The following is a 17,763-nucleotide window of genomic DNA, read 5'->3' as shown; positions in this document are numbered from 1 at the left end:
ATTTTCAGACCATCAATAAGTGAAACTGTTACAGACAGCTATGACATCACCTGCCTGTCACTGCTGAAGCTGTGTGTCATCTACCAATGGCGTGACGGAGGGTGGGACTTAAGGGGTGGAGCTGTTGTATATAAGGGGAGTGAATGGTGTGAGAGAGTCAAATAGGGACGGTTAGGGAGATAGGGTTTGGTGATAGGGTCAGATAGGGCTTTAGAGTTAGGGACGGTTAAGGCTTGCTGATACTGTGCTATTTAGTGAGAGTCTGTGAGAGTGAGTGTGTTATTGTTATCATATTAAAGTGATTAAAGTATTATTTACATACAAGTGATTTACCATTCCTTTTGTTTGTATTCAATAAATCTTATTTTTATTTTAAAATCATCCTTTGGCCTGAAGCTTCATTTGAGGGAATGGTTGGTGGCAGTGGTACTGAAGAGTGATTGAGTGTGACGTAACAGCCCCTTTGTGAGGTATAAGGAGGCTGTTACAATAAAATTGGTGTCCAGCGGTGAGATGCAAGTAGTCCAGTAAAGCCTTGGCAGGATCGTGCCCAGAGCAAGGGGTCTTCAGTTAGGGTCATCTGAAGTGGAGAGTGTGGGTCGCCTTCTGGGGCTTTGGCTCAAGGGGAGCAAAGTCTAGTAGAGGGGCGCTAAGGCTTCGGAGTGAGGACTGAGGCAGGGAAGCTCTGTGGAGTCCATATTGTGTGTGTGTGGAGTGTGGCCCAGAGCAAAGGCTGTGGTGGTTTGGCCAGCGTGTCCTGAGTTTAGGGAAACTCTGAGGGGACAGAGCGAAGGCCAAGGGCAGCAAAGCTGAGGGAACTCCGTTTAAACAACTAAACCTAGCTCAAGGTAGAGCTGTGTGAATTTAAGATTGGTGCCAAAGGCAGAATAATAAAGTGAACTTTGTTTGGCAAGAGGCCCAGCTTAAGGGGCAGAAGCCTAGCCTAGTTACAGTTGCTAGCTAACAGTGCTGGAGAAGGCTGCAACTGTATATCACAGACCAATAGCACAGGAAAAAAGTGACTTTTAAACCAAGGCTTGGAAGTTGATATAGGAGCCTTTGGTGAAATAAAATGCCCTCAACCCGAAGTAGAAAAGCTGAACCAAGACCATCTGAAATGGCAGCTAGTTCAGATGAAGAGATTAGTGGGAGAGAGGAAAGATTTTCCTCAGCTCAAGAGGAAAGGTCCTCTAGAGAAGATTTATCAGACCTCAGAAAATTGGAGTTAGCGCAAGCACATGAATACAGAATGAAACAGCTAGAATTAGAAAAAGAGTCTGAGATGGAGACAGAGAAGATTGCCCTAGAGAAAGAGAGAATGGCTTTTGAAATCAGGAGAATGGAATTAATGAACCAGAACAATAACAATAATAGAAATTCCAACTCTGAAGAAGGGCAGTTGTCAAAAGCAGATCTAAAGAAATTCCCTACTTTCAAACAGGGAGACTGTCCAGAAGCATTTTTAACTCTTTTTGAAAGAGCGTGTGCTGATTTTTCAGTCAGAGTCAGAAAAAATGATTATTCTGAGATCTCTAATTAGTGGAAGCCTCGCTGAGGTTTACGCTGAGATGCCTATTGAAATGATTAAAGGTTATTCTGAATTTAAAAAGTTGGTGTTTGCCAGTTATGGCATCAATGCTGAACATCTGAGGCAAAAATTCAGAACATTAACCAAGAAACCTGATGAGTCTTACACACAGCTAGGTGCCAATTTGACTAGATAGTTGGATAAATGGTTGGCGCAGGAAAATGTACAGACAATTCAGCAATTTAAAAGTATTATAGGATTGGAACAGTTTTATTCCCTTCTACATGGTGAAATTAAATATTTGGTCAAAGACAAGAAACCTCTAGATTTGAAACAGGCAGCAGAAATTGCAGATTTCATCTCACAAATCAGAAAACCTATGTATTCTAAGGGAAAGAGTATGAGAAAAACATGGGATGACTACAATAGAAATCCCAAGGGACAAGTTAAAAGCCAACAGATAGTGGGCAGCCATTTTGTGGGAAAGACTTCAGAACACTGTGTCACCCTGATATCATACCACAAGATTACATTTTACCAAATGAAAATATGACTATTAAAGGAATAGGGGAAGAATTAATTGTTTTGCCGGTAGCCAAAGTGTTAGTTCGTTATAAGGGCTGGCAAGGAAATTGGCGCGTTGGAATTTCCTCGCAACTGCCTTCAGCTGTACTTCTTGGGACAGACCTCTCTGAGCATGTTAAGAAAGTGTTAGTTCTTACACGTTCACAACCAGATCAAACAGAGGCAGCTGAAAAAGATACTGACATTCATGAGGGAGAAAATGAAAATATACAACTAGCTGAGGCATTCTCACTTGAAATACCCCAAAGCAGTATATTTTCACAGGAACAGCAAGCAGATCCCACATTAAAATGTTGTTTTGAGAAAGTGTCAAGCATGGAATTATCCCTTGAATCCCCTGAAAGGTTCCTTACTAAACATGGTTTACTGTATAGAGAAACACTGATGAACATTTCAAAAGGGGGACATAAGATGCGAAGCCAGTTGGTAGTACCTGCTAAATATCGCCAAATGATTTTAGAAAGGGGACATTCTGATATATTTGCTGCACATTTAGGGATAAATAAGACCAAGCAGAGAATATCTCAAAACTTCTATTGGCCAGAAATAGGAAAACAAATAAAAAATTTCTGTCAGAGATGTGATGTGTGCCAGAGACAGGGTAATAACCGTGATAGGACTAAGGCTAAACTGTGTCCATTACCCGTAATCTCTACACCTTTTAAATGCATTGGCGTGGACATTATAGGGCCGTTGCCTAAGGTCACAAAAAGGGGAAACAGATTTATTCTCACTATTGTTGACCATGCCACAAGATATCCTGAGGCGATTCCTTTAAATAACATTGAGACCCATACAGTGGCTGATGCACTGTTAAGCTATATGAGTAGAATGGGTTTTGCTTCAGAGATGATAACTGACTTAGGACCATCGTTTACTTCTAAACTTATGAAGAAACTATGGCAGATTTGTGGTATTAAACATTTAGAAACTTCTCCATATCATCCGCAGAGTAATGGGTTAACGGAGAAATTAAATGGAACCCTGATGAGGATGATTAGAGCCTATTTAGCAGAAAACCCTAATAACTGGGACCAGAAATTGCAATTATTGCTATATGCCTACAGATCAGTCCCACAAGAGAGTACTGGGTTCAGTCCTTTTGAACTGCTATTCGGGAGAAAAGTGAAAGGCCCACTTGATCTGATTAAGCAAAATTGGGAACAGATTGTAGAAGAAGATCCACAAAATATAGTCTTATATATAGACACATAAATAAACAACCTCAAAAGAAATTTAGAGTTGGCTGCAGAAAACCTGCAAGCCCAGAAAGTCAAACAAAAAGTTTGGTATGACAAAAAGGCTAGGGAACGACAGTTTAACCCTGGAGATAAGGTGCTGATGTTGAGGCCCATCAAGGGGAACAAACTACAATTGAACTGGGCAGGACCTTATAGGATCATTTCAAAAATGAGTGATCTTAATTATATTATTGAAGGAGATGAACACCTAGGCAGGAGGGAAGTTCATGTAAATGCCATTAAGCCATACTATAGAGAGAAAAAGAAAGTGCTTTTTGCAATGAAAGCAGCTGATAAAGAAGAACATGATTTACCATACTGGGAAGGAAGGGGTGAAATAAAGTTCAACCCAGGGGAGGTGAAGATCAGCCCTGCACTCACCCTGGAACAGCAGAGGGAAATAAAGATGTTGGTTACTAAGTATCAACAGGTCTTCTCAAACAAGCCTGGTTTAGACAAGGGAGTGATGCATAGAATCGATACAGGAAATGCACCCCCACAGGCAGTAACCCCATACAGAGTAATAGGACCTTATGTGGTCAAAGTGTGCAAGGAGCTGGATGAGATGCTAAAAGAAAATATTGTTGTGCCATCATCTAGCCCTTGGTCAGCTCCAATAGTTCTGGTGGTCAAACCGGATGGAAGCATTAGGTTCTGTGTGGATTACAGAAAATTAAACCTAGTAACCAAACCAGATGCTTACCCCATGCCCAGACTTGACAACCTGATTGAAACCATCGGGGGTTGTCGATACATTTCCTGTTTAGACTTGACTAAAGGCTTTTGGCAAATGCGAATAGACCCTAGAGATCAAGAAAAAACTGCTTTTTGTCGCCCTTTCAGCTTATTCGAGTTTCGTGTCCTCAGTTTTGGCCTTAGGAATTCCCCAGCTACATTCCAAAGGCTGATGGACAAAACTCTGCAAGGGTTCAGTGCATTTACAGTAGCCTACATTGACGACATAGGGATCTTTAGCAACACCTGGCAGGATCACCTTTGTCACCTAGATTTAGTACTGCAAAGGTTAAAAGCAGTGGGGTTGACAGTAAAAGCCAGTAAATGTCAACTGGGTAGCCCCGAGATGAAATATTTGGGTCATATGGTAGGGGGAGGTGTAATCAAACCCCTAGAAGCCAAGGTAGAGGCAATACGTAATTGGCCTAGACCCAATACCAAGAAAAAGATTAGATCCTTTCTTGGGTTAGTGGGATACTATAGAAAATTTATCCCCAGGTTCAGCGAGATTGCAGCACCGTTGACCGAGCTGACGAGGAAAAGGAGTGATGACTGCATCCCATGGTCCAGTGACTGCGAGGAGGCATTCGGGAAGTTGAAGGAGGCGTTAACCAACCACCCTGTGTTGCGTGCTCCAGACTTCGATCGAGAGTTCATCATTTACACCGACGCATTCAACGCCAGGGTAGGAGCCGTGCTGTGCCAGTGTGATGACAACGGAGACCAGCATCCTGTTTCCTACCTAAGCAAGAAACTTCAGAAAGGCGAAAAACACCTGTCGACCATAGAAAAAGAATGTTGGGCCATCGTGTACACGGTCAAGAAATTAAATCCTTACATCTGGGGGAGACACTTCATTCTGTGTACAGACCACTCACCTCTGATGTGGTTAAAGACTATGAAGGCCCAAAACAGCAAGCTAATGAGGTGGGCTTTAATTTTACAGGACTTATGACTTCGAGGTTAAGGTGGTCAGAGGGACTATGAACTGTGTTGCTGACGCCTTATCTCGATGACCAGACAACGACAGATGAAAAAGTTTGGGCTCTTGAAGTTAATAACTGTGTTTAATATGTTATGAAAATAGGTGGTTATTGGATTATTGTTATGTATATATATATGCAATTGATTTAGTATGTGTAAGTATATTTTGAGTAATATGGTTATTTAAGAGTGTACTTAATATGATAATGGTAAGTGTTGATATGTGGGGAAAATGTATTGTTTTAATGTTGTTTCCAGTTGTTTTGGGTGAAAAGCACCTTAGCTTTCCCCCACAAAACAACTTTTAAAGGGGGGAGGTATTGTTACAGACAGCTATGGCATCACCTGCCCATCACTGCTGAAGCTGTGTGTTATCTACCAATGGCGTGACGGAGGGTGGGACTTAAGGGGTGGAGCTGTTGTATATAAGGGGAGTGAATGGTGTGAGAGAGTCAAATAGGGACAGTTAGGGAGATAGGGTTTGGTGATAGGGTCAGATAGGGCTTTAGAGTTAGGGACGGTTAAGGCTTGCTGATACTGTGCTATTTAGTGAGAGTCTGTGAGAGTGTGTGTGTGATTGTTATCATATTAAAGTGATTAAAGTATTATTTACATACAAGTGATTTACCATTCCTTTTGTTTGTATTCAATAAATCTTACTTTTATTTTAAAATCATCCTTTGGCCTGAAGCTTCATTTGAGGGAATGGTTGGTGGCAGTGGTACTGAAGAGTGATTGAGTGTGACGTAATAGCCCCTTTGTGAGGTATAAGGAGACTGTTACAGAAACCATGGATATTGATCAAATGGATATGGAGGTCCTACTATACTTATGCTGATATAAATCCACAATTAGATTCTAGCTATTATGTTCATGCAAACTAGTCCATTTGGAAGACTGAGCATTCCAGGGGAGTTAAAATATTTTTGCTTTACAACAGACCTGTTCCTGATGGACTGCAAAACTGCTGTAACTGGTTTGTTCATACAGAGCAGTATAGCTGACTTATAAACACTATGAGGGTTTCATCATGCGAGCCACCATGATGACCACCAGATCTTCAACACGTGTCAGAATGGGGAATCAACAGGAAAAAAGAGAGAAAAATATCTACGAAATGAGTCATGCTGCTTAAGCATCTTGTATTTCAGTGTACGTTCATCCTCCTGGTTTAAATAGTAGTAACTAACCCACCAACCTTGACAAATAGCTGATTGGAGAATATAATATGAAGAAGGATATAAATTTTATTTGTCTCATTCTTGCAAGTGAAAAAAAGCAGCATTTCAAAAATCTTTCTCTCTGCTAGGTGAGTTTTTGCATTGTTCATGAAAGCGGGGAGTGCACAAAAAGCATTTTTCACATAGAAAAAAATATTTTGCACAAAACACATGGCTTCCTGTGGAAAACACAAGGTTGCCAGTGGAAAATGCAACCTGCTGATAAGGAAGAACATGCCTATATTTTTCTCTTGCAAAAAGCGAACGAAAGAATCTCATTGTGTTGACAGGTTCTTCGGCAGAGTGTTTTGGCCTCAGGAGACAGTCTTTCTCATCATGGATGAAAAAGCTGGTGAATATATCTTCTGTCCTGAAATACAAGCAAGTTGGTCAGTAGTCTCAAGACTTCATTATAGTGGTTGCTTATGTTCTCACCTAAGATTTTTTCCATTTGCACAGAAAGATAGAAGGTTGCCTGAAGAAGGGCCCTGAAGCTATTGCAAAATAACACTAGAGTAACCTGATGTACTTACATAATGGATCTCTCAAATGTACCACATGCATATCTATTATATTCAATAATAGAATAAGTTATAAAAGACTTTTGACAAGAAGGAGAAGCTGGCATTTACATCCCCAGTAGCTCTGCTGGAAGGGATGCATTCCTGAGCTACAGCACTTCCCTTCACCACATACTCCATGATTTTATCTTTGGGTATATTTTTTTCCTCAAAGGGAACAGAAACATAGTATGACATTAACAAGTAATGGAACATTAGTTTTCTCAAGAGCATACGATTAATGCTGAACTATAGTGACTGGGGTTTATTAAGTCTTCCCATTGTGCCATAAATGCAGTGTCTGGGCCCTGAAATCTACTGAATGCTTCTTGTAATGCACAGCTACACCAGAAGGGAAAGACCAGCAGTGGTACCAAATGATGGTCTTTATATTGCCCCCTCCTCATGTACGCTGCAATGAATGGTTGATGGGGAGTGGAATGACACTCACTGTACAGGCCCAATGGAGAAAATGACTACATACACTTGTACGAGCCATATGCTAAGTAACACATGAAGAATATAGCCCTTTGCTATGTAGGCATAGCGTTGCTCCCCTTGATCAGAAGAGGGGGCGGTCAGATTTGCAAAACACAGGAAACTGCATCAGCATGAAGATCTCTGCCTCGGTAATGCTATCTAACTGGCAAGAGGCATGGCCAATGGGTATGTTGATAGGAGAGGACATAGTTAGCAGCTGCAGTCCGGCTCCATGCAGTGCCTTCAACAGAAATGTGTGCATAAAGACTCTGCTGTTTCTCTTGCAAACAGGCCTACCATTAATGCTCTGAGGCAACCCAGTGAAGCTTTGCAGGACAACCAGAATCCCCTAAAATCCAGTCTGAAAATCATTTGAGGCAATAAAATAAAATATAATCCATGTTCTTAGCAAATAGGTGTGTTGTCATCTATTTTACAACCCCCCCCAAAAAACAAAACAAAATGGGGGGGTGTCTATTTGTGAACACATATTTAAGGACTTCAGAATCTCTGACAAGCTAAGCCCTCCCCTCAGACACCATGCTGGGAGTTCAATGCATAAACTTTTTACTCGTTTGTTTTCTTTAAGCTGTCACAGAATGGATGTAAAAAGAAAAGGCCTTATGGTGTCACTCTCCAGTAGAATGGTTTCTGCTGTCAGTCCACTTTTCAGTTAGAATGACTGAAAGTAAGAACGTTGCAGAAATTCTGTTTTGAAGCTAAGGCATTTCTACATCTTTGCGTTTTCCCCTTAAATCCAGCCCCTGATCCATAGTACAATCCTTTATATTTACTAGGGTAATTAATGTTTTTATATGAGCATCTATTTTTAATAAGATCTACTTGTTTGGGATTTATCAGGTCTAAGGGAATGATTTCCAGTCTGATTAACAATGACTTTGTCAATTTCTTTCCCTTCTTCTAGTGGTATTAATCAGTGATACTGGAGATAATTCCCACATAATTCAGGAAACCTGACTTCACTTGAATTTTTCAGAACCAGCTAACTTGATAAAATTTAGCAATAACACATAATAGCTGGTGTGTGTGTCTTTGATAAATGGTGCTTAAATTTAGAGGGTGTACAAATTTGCTGCAGGAAGGGGATGAACTGTTTGTGCACAGCTTCTGAACTGCCTCTATAATCTCTTACTCAGGCAGGAAGAAACACAAACCGGGTGACTTTAGCACAGAACCAGCGTGGCTGTTGCAAAGTCAGACCTGGACACTCTTCCCCATTCCTTCGTCCTCTCCCCATGCAGGTCAGTCTCATGTGGCTGAAGCTTAGCAATAGGGCAGCAAAGAGACAGACAGCAAATTTGCTATGCCTTGACAAAGCAAGACAATTTTTGTCTGGGTTTTCCCCCAAAGATTTCTGATTATTTAGGATTCCCAAAGCAGCACCAAATCTTCTTCATGGGGTCTCAGACATTATCTGATGGGGAAACAATTTTCAGCATCAAAATTTGAGGTGGGCAAATTTTTAAATGTTTTTAAATATGTTTTCAAAATATTTTTAAATTTGTCTTTAATCTTGATCAATATTTAATTGTTTTAATATATAGTTTTGTATAATACTTTAATTTACTATTATTGTATGGTTTTAGTTACTGTGAGCTGCCTCGGGTCCCCTGTCAGGAGAAAGGCAGCATATAAATTATACAAATAAATAAATTAGTGCAAATCACAGGTTGCCTGCAGTCCTCATCTCCTGAAGTCTACTTCAATCCCATGACCAGCCTAACAAAGTTTAATTTTTGTAAATGTAATGCTCCCTCAGGACTTCATAATTCAAAAAGGCCTTTTATAGAATACAAAAGAGTCTGCCTAAACAACATACTTTATTGTATGTAAAAATTATATTAATTAAGTAAATCAGACTCAGGGCATGGTTACACTGCTGATTGGCAGTGTATTTTAAATCAATTGATAGCCACATAGTTTTTGTATTGCTGTGTGTGTTTACTTTGAAAATTATTTCTCCGATATAAAATAAGGGCTTAAAACTGCTTCAGGAAACTACTTGTGAGGTTGTAAAATCATCTCATTAGCATGTTTGCAGACTGTGTTTTCAATGCTGTGTAGTATTCACAGTGTGTTGTGTAGCCAGGACTTTTAAAATAAATTTTAATCATGAAAAATATGATTCAGCAATGGTTCTTATTATCAGTGTAACTGCACCCTGAATCAGACTAATTAGAATTTCTGATTTGTTAGAGTCCAGTACTGGTTGTGTTCCTGGCCATGCAATAAAAGAGTCAATCGCCAATAGTATTTTGGATATATGTCCTGCCAGACATGCCTGAATTCCTCCCTGTGACTGATCCCCCTTCCCCACTTTGTCCTTGCCTTGAAGGCATCTTTTATTTGAGGAAGTGCCCTGTCCAAGCCTATTTTAAAGATGAAGATCAAAACCCCATTTAAAAATAACCTTCAGCAATCACACACAGTTTCTCTGTTTTGCTTACTGTCCATCGCAAAACTGGGTATGCAGCAATTTACAGTGGTGCCTCGCATTACAACGTTAATTCGTTCCAGTGAAATTGCTATAAAATGAAAACGTAAAACAAAATTTAAAAGCCCATAGAAACACATTAAAACCTGTTTAATGCATTCTGATGGGCTGGAAACTCATGGTCCAGCGAAGATCCTCCATAGGGCGGCCATTTTCACTGCCTGTGCAGCAAGGAATCTGTCCCAGAAAACAGCGGGGGGCCATTTTGTTTACCTGGTGGCCATTCTGAAACGGCCGATCAGCTACCCGAAAATCATCGTTTTGCGAAGAATCGGTTCCCGAAGCAGGGAACCGATTATCGCAAAGCGAAATTCCCCCATAGGAAACATCGCAAAAAGTTCATCGTAATGCGGTTTCGTCGTTAAACGGAGTGATCGTAAAGCGAAGCACCGCTGTACTGAATTGGTAGATACAGGAGCACAGGGACAGCCTGGAAAACTGATTGATCACATCAAGCAACAAGGTTTTTCCCCTACAACCATAAAGTTGTCCAGACACAGTGTGTAGCTGGACTGTAGACCTAGCTGGCAAGATAAGTCATTTGGTCATAATGTTGCAATTATGTATTATCTTTTCTAGTTTTGCACCTTTACTTGTAAATTAGCATGTGTAATTTCATGCAAATCAATATGTTCTTTTGTTCTCCTTCTCTCTATTTTACTCACTATCTCTCTCCGGTGATGCCTAACCCTAGCCCTATCTATCTATAGCAGAGTTTTGAATTTTGGTTAAAAACCTCTATCTGGATTGGTTTATAGTCACTGCAGCTCAGAAAGGTCCCTCCCATCTACAAGAGTCAGCATATGAGGTTGAAATAACTCCAACACTATCTTTCTGTCTTTCTTGTTTACATGCTACCTTTCTCCCAGAACTGGGATCTAAGGCAGCCTCCAATACAGTTAAAAAGCAACTAGCGATTAAAAATACAATTGTTATACACGGTGAAATATAATTAAATTCACTGGGTTATTAAAAGACAATGAACTTTCTAATACTAGATGTCTTCATTAAAATACTCATTCTAGATTACTTTCAAAAAGGAAAAACCAACACATCAACTAAGACCTGGTGGTTTGAAACTATCAATTGCCAAAGTCCTTCCTAAATATAAAAGGTCATGGCTTACTGGCAGAAGGATAACAGGGAGAACACAAACTTAATCTCTCTTCACAAATAGTTCAGAAGGATCTCTCTCTCAAGTCTCCACCAAATGGGCCCCTGAAGATGGCAGAACTGGGAGAAGGGCCTCTCCAGTAAAGCGCAAAGCCCAAACCCAAGTTGCATAGGGCATTGCAAATCATAACGAGAACTCTGAATCATTCCTGGAAACAGACTAGAAACAAGTGAAGCTATTGCAAGAATGGATTTTTCTTTCCCTATAACTGGCCCTCAGTCAGCAGTCTTGCTGTATTATTCTGGAGCAGCTAAAGCTTTAAAACCCACTCCAAAGGTAGCCTCAGGTAGAACATACTACACTCATCCAGTCAGGATGCTAAGCATGAAAGCCAATTTCTACCCTCCATATTTTTCCAGGATTCTCATCTCCTTCAACATAACAAATGAATTAGGACTGATCCTAAAGACACAACCCTTTTTAGGACTGTGCCATCTCAACATTATGCATCCTGGAAACCAGGACTTACACTGTAAACTGAAGAGTGTCATGGGGTCAAGCCCTCAGGAATCTGCAAAGAGAAGGCACTCTGCAAATATTGTGCAACACTGTTGTCTACAGCTTGTTTGCAGATGGAGAGAAAAAAGATTTATCCAGGTACCCAAATGTCCAGCTTATTTCCCTCTCTTTTCATGTTGAGTGATCATCATTTTTGCTAGTGAATAGCTTAAAATGTTAAAATGCATCAATGCATGTCTCAGTCATGTAATCTTCAGTCTTTCTAACCTACTTTTCATCTGAGTAATTCATGAACAGGGTTAGTCTCATCCCAGCAGAAATGTAAGTTTTCCCATAGCAGACTCTAACAGAATGCAATGTGTCTTCATGCATTCATGTCACAGAGTCGCATTTATCAAAAATACTTTAAAGTATGTAGTGCACTCAGACAAATGTCCACACAGTAAACATAGGTAGGAAGCCATAAATTGCATATTGACATAACAAGTAGGATTTTGTACGGATTTTAAATGTTTCACTTTAGGCCACTAGCGTGTTTCATTCTCTCTATCCAATTTGGATGCCTCTTATTGTTGTGGTATACTTCTCAACTCCCGCCAACCTAGCGGTTCGAAAGCATGCAAATGCGAGTAGATAAATAGGTACCATCTCGGTGGGAAGGTAAACAGCGTTCCGTGTCTAAATCACACTGGCCATGTGACCACGGAAAGATTGTCTTCAGACAAACGCTGGCTTTATGGCTTGAAGAGCGGGATGAGCACCGCCCCCTAGAGTCGGACACGACTGGACAAAAATTGTCAAGGGGAACCTTTACCTTTACCTTTACCTATACTTCTCAAAGTTCAACTATCTCCTGCTTCTTATTTTCTTGTGTTCTTTTATTTATTGGCAAATGATTCTGCTAGATATAATTCTAATGGCCATGTGTAAACCTTCTCTGCCCCCTCACAGCCATTCACCTCTCCCCCATAATTACAACAATGGGTATTTTTTTCTAAGAGATCTTGAAACACACCAATACTTTTAGAGATCTGGAAAAGGATCACAGCGGTGCATCTTCAAAAGGACAGAGGGTGCATCAGGTACCAATCTGTTTGCCTTTATTCAAGCACAGACTTGAGTCATGGGGGGTCAGTGACATCTCTAAGAAAATACTTTATTGTCAATCTGCCGATGCATCTATCCCAGTAGTGTCAGTCTGATTGGTAGTCTCTGGGAATTAGGGCAGGATTTTTTCATGCACTTAAAGACCCTGGTATTCCCTTGTAGTTTCACATCTGGTTACTAAAATGGCTTAACCATCAGAAAAGATTGGATAGATTTAAGTGGCATGGTAGTAAATTTCCAATTATTATGCAGTAAGTAATGTGATGCCTCCTGACATTTTGGACCACAACTCCCTTGAATGTTAGCAATCATGCTGAATTGCCAGGATTATAGATACTGAAAATGAAAATATCCAGGCAGTACTAGGTTGTTTCCTCTATCTGTTTAGCTTCCTGTTAAGTATCTTCATTTATACTGGTCTTAACGCATGCTGGAATTGTTCGTTCTCCACTTGAGAACTTATAAGTTTAAGCACTGTCACTATGGTGATCTCTGTGACCTACTACACAGCACTTTGGTTGACCCTAAGGTGTTAAATATCCTCCACTTACTAGTTGTTAAAATACTTTCAGATACCTGAAGTGCTTTTACAGCCCAAATGCAAATGAACCAAGAATGTGCTTTCAGTAGTTAACTTCAGCCATTAACTTTGGAAGAACTACCAGCATTAAAGCATGAGCACATTTATCCTGGGACTATAATGTGACAACTATGCAAAGGATTGAGAACAGACATTTCTCTTCAATTATATGTTAAGATTGCACAGGATGAACCAAATCCCCCCATTATAAATAGAAATTAGGGAGCAATGGATTCTGTGACTTACACTAAGGAAATAACTCACCCGACTGATCTGAAATTTGGCAATGCAGAAGAAATGGGATTGAAGTTGTGTTTTTCCAATTACAGAGTGGAATGAAAAAGAAGTGGCTCATTCATAGGAGTGTAGATTATGATTAGAGACTTCCAATTTCACAGGTTTTTTCTGTCTCCTCCACCCAAAAGATGTGCTGGGGTTAATGTTTATTAGCTGATTTCTCTGTTTACACAGAGAATGCTACACTACTACTAATAGTAGCAGTTCTAGGAGAAAGCTGTGTACTAAACATCTGCCTAATCTGAAGAAGCAAACCATTTCCTGAATAGTATACAATTCCTCTGTTTACACAGTTTTACCCACTTTACACAGAAAAACGGTATACTATTCAGGAAATAGTTTGTTTCTTCAGATCAGGCAGATATTTGGTACACAGTTTTTCCTCTTATTGTTGTTGTTAGAACCACAGAGCTGGAATTACTGTTGCATGTTTGCTGTTTTACGAAAAATGTGATTTTGGTCCCATTTCAGCTAATGGAGTTTATAATGTTTCATACCAGAATGACCCCACTCTCTGTTGTCCTTCCACCAACAGGCAAAACACCTTTTCATTCAGACAGTCTTTTGGAAAATGATGGCCTGCTAAGGACAGGGATTTAACTGGATGTTCCACCTTTCTTTTACTTTTAAGGCAAAATACTATTAGTACTTTAATGGAGAAGTGCTGTAACTTTAATTGCATTTCAATATTATAATGTAATAGTAAATTACAAAATTTAAGACTTGTCATCTACTGTGTTTTAGTGAAGCTTCTTCTAAAATACACTGTACAGACATAAGTTGATTTTGAAAATGACATTTATAATGTAAAAATGTACATATATTTAACTTTCTTTCTTTGCCTCATTTCCCTCCATAGGGAGTCCAAAGTGACCTATAAATTTATTATTTTATCATTTTATGATATTTTGTAATTCATTATATTTATAACTGTAATTAGTTATAATTTAATAACACACAAGGTTCTCTGTTTTATTTACAAAATGTATTTTGGGCAGTTTTAGGTTTCCTAGCAGCCTTGTATCAGGTGTGTTTTGAAAATAGGGAATACATGTTAACAGTGAGACATTCAGACTATACTTAGATTTATACATTTTTCCCAGAATTCAGTATAGCTCAGGAAAAAAAAGAGTTACAGTACTGCCTTGCTTATAATAACATCTACTTCATGAAGCGATGGTAATCATTCAAAAGAAACGTAATATAACATTATTCCAGTATTAAATCTCTATTAGCCTCAAACATTCCTTTGCTGCTGCTGCATGTGATGTCTGATAACAAAGAAGATCGTATTAATAACATTTGGTGATAAACTGGAAGACTTTTTTTCAGGGAAAATTTCTATGGAAGCCAGTTTTACCTGAGGGTTTCCACCTTCCAAGACAAATTTAGTGACTTACTGTTTCTAAATCTCCACTTTTATTCTGTTTTACTAAAATAGGGATGTTCACAATCAAAGAAACCATCAATTCCTCCCTCTCTCCACCTATGTGGGATTGTATCCCATGGTTTTGTTAATGAAGACTTCTCTGTTCTATTTCAGGCAATTTCCCATATGCTATGCCTTCGACCTTCTAAGAAGGCATTTTAGGAATGCAGGGACTGCAAGGGGAGAGGAAGGGAGAAAGATGAGTTATGCATGCTGCTTTCTGTTTGTCATAACCACTGAGATCAAGCATGTGCACTTGCGCCTTTGGGTAAGTGCAAAAACAGACAAAACCAGGAGGCATTTGTGTGCTTCCAAGTTGACGGTTGGGTGGAGCAAAGAGCTGGTCTTAATCACCAAGGTAAAACAACACTGCAACTGATCCTTCATATCCCATTCAGCATTTATAGGGGCAGAAGGATGGAACTGAGGATATTTTGGGGAATAAAAATAAAAATAATATTTTCAGACCAAGGATAAGTGAATCAGTGGTTACAGATCCTACAGGTAAGGCGGTCCTATTTGTTACTTTTAACTGTTAAATATGACAGCCAAAATCTTGTTCACATGACTATATAGTACCTGCAGAAAGGGGATGAATGATGTCACTGGCAGGGGTGTTTTTTGGCAATTAAAAGTTTCCTACTTCTGTCCTGTAGCTTTTCTGATTCTTGTGTAATCCCTTTCATTATGTGAAAGTATGTGAACCATGACATAAAAGGAAGAAATATTATTTAATTAGCAAAAATTGCCACCACCAGATTATATTACTGGCAGGGGGCAATTTTTGGTAATTAAATACTTCCTTCTTTTGTTCTGCAGCTCCCATTGGTTTCTATGAGACCTTCTGGGCACGAGAGAAAGACAGGAGAGACTTCACTTATTGGTTTACGAAAGGTGAAGACAAAATGCCTGAAGTGACTAAATCAACAATGTCTGGGAGAACTCAAACAGAGAGGTTACCTACCTGTGACCGTGGTCCCTCTAGTGGGCCTTTGGAATTAAGATGTTTTTTAAAGAGCTGTCTTGGGTAGATATCCCCCACCTCCACGCTCTAAAATATGCAGTTAATGCACATGACTACACGGTACCAGAGTACATAACACTAAATCAGCACAACGTGTCTTTCGATCTGGCTGTAACTATGCATTCTATTTTTAAAAAGTGATTTTACTGGGTGGGATCCAACAACAGAGACTAAATATCTTCCAGCAGCAATGTGGAGAAATCCGTCTCTCCCTTTAGCTGGCCCTGTTTTCCCCAAAACTACCTTTGATGGCTACAGCTTTCACCTGAACAGGTTTTAGAACTGTGCAAAGTACTGCAAAGGAAGAAGTGAAGAAATTCCCATTGTGAAGAAATTCCCATTAGAGGCATCCCATTATAGATGTCCTCTAATGCAAGCCTGGATTTAGGTTACTGTTTTTCCCCATTGTACTAATGCTATTTTGCTGAATATAATATAGACACACAACATGGTACATGATGAATAATTACAAAAATTTGTCTTTCTCAGGGATTTTCTGAGTCTTCCAAAGCTTAGTCACCTAGCTAAACCTTCCCTTGGCATCAGCAACATTTCCACCTTCCCATCAAATAAGATGAATTTCCCCCTACCCCTTTTAAAAATATTACACCTGTTGTTCTGAGCAAGAAACTGCCTAATTCTGTGCAGTTTTATGCCTGTCTGGTGAATCCTGCACGGGAAAGATGCTGAAGAAGAATTGCAACAATCCTGCTCAGCTTAGTGTTTCTTCTGACCTCTCCAGGTGAATATTGTGCAGGCATAGTAATAATCGTGAGCATCTTGACATTGGTCCCAGGGGAAAAAAATGCAAAATAACTAGAAATTCTATGAGATTTACTGTAACACTCATTTCCTGGGGAGGAGGGGAGTGAGAGAATCTCATGCACAACGATATTGTTGCAAGGAGAATGTAATTAATTTTCTCAGAAAGGGAAAAGCTGTGAGATTTTTAGCCCTATAACATAAAAATCTGTTGTTGTTTTTCTTGGAACTAGATTAACCATAATTGAGATGGATTTTAAAAATTGTGCCCTAAGTATGTTCTGAACACACAGGAATGTCTATATGTTGCCAGTCACTAGGCTGACATCTCTATGCCTTGCATTTCTTGAAATTTCTGAGAATTTAAGTGTCCCAACAGAACAGGTCCAGTGCACTGACAACCTAAATAAGTTCTTCCTAGCATGAAGGTTTACTAAAAAATTAAGTAACACCTAGGTGATAAAGTACAATAAAATAAATAAATAGAACAAAAAACAGTTACAAAAAGGAATTTTGTTTGTGAGCCAGCTTTTTTATAATAATAATAATAATAATAATAATAATAATAATAATAATAATAATAATAATAATAATAATAATAATAATAATAATAATAATAATAATAATAATGCTGCAGTATTGTAGTGTGTTCCTAAATTGTTTTGCTGTCTGTTTTGGGTTATGATGTATGTCTGGCATAGTTTATTGTTTGTATTATTATATAATATATGTTTAATTTGTTGCACACCACCATAGGAACAATTTGCTAGATGGTATATGAATTGAATGAATGAATGAATGAATAAGGTTTTTTTTTAGCATCCCCTCTGCTCCCCCTTACAGGGATGTGGTGGTGCTGCGGTTTAACCACAGAAGCCTCTGTGCTGCAAGGTCAGAAGACCAGCAGTCGTAAGATTGAATCCATGCAACAGAGTGAGTTCCCGTCGCTTGTCCCAGCTCCTGCCAACCTATTTGAGTCATTTAAAGGTTCAGGCCCATGACATGATCAGAGCAAAGTTCATGTTAATGCTCCCAGCTTCTCACACATTCATAATGTATTTTTCTTGTGAAATCTAAGCAACT

General features: G+C 39.3%; 1 protein-coding gene and 1 long non-coding RNA gene across 5 annotated transcripts in view; one reads left to right on the top strand and one right to left on the bottom strand.

Annotated features, from left to right (window-relative positions):
* Positions 1 to 17,763, bottom strand: part of LINGO2 (leucine rich repeat and Ig domain containing 2) — an 878,998-nt gene that overhangs the window by 366,413 nt on the left and 494,822 nt on the right. The gene's annotated exons all lie outside the window — the stretch shown is intronic.
* LOC144586547 (uncharacterized) overlaps positions 5,234 to 17,763 on the top strand; it is a 37,024-nt gene continuing 24,494 nt past the window's right edge. Inside the window, exon 1 of the long non-coding RNA XR_013541423.1 lies at positions 5,234 to 15,398. This is a non-coding gene — a long non-coding RNA (uncharacterized LOC144586547). The remainder of the gene's footprint in view (positions 15,399 to 17,763) is intronic.

Source organism: Pogona vitticeps, chromosome 2 (genome assembly GCF_051106095.1).
Source record: "Pogona vitticeps strain Pit_001003342236 chromosome 2, PviZW2.1, whole genome shotgun sequence".
Lineage (NCBI taxonomy): Eukaryota > Metazoa > Chordata > Lepidosauria > Squamata > Agamidae > Pogona > Pogona vitticeps.
This window is presented reverse-complemented; position numbering and strand designations above follow the sequence as displayed.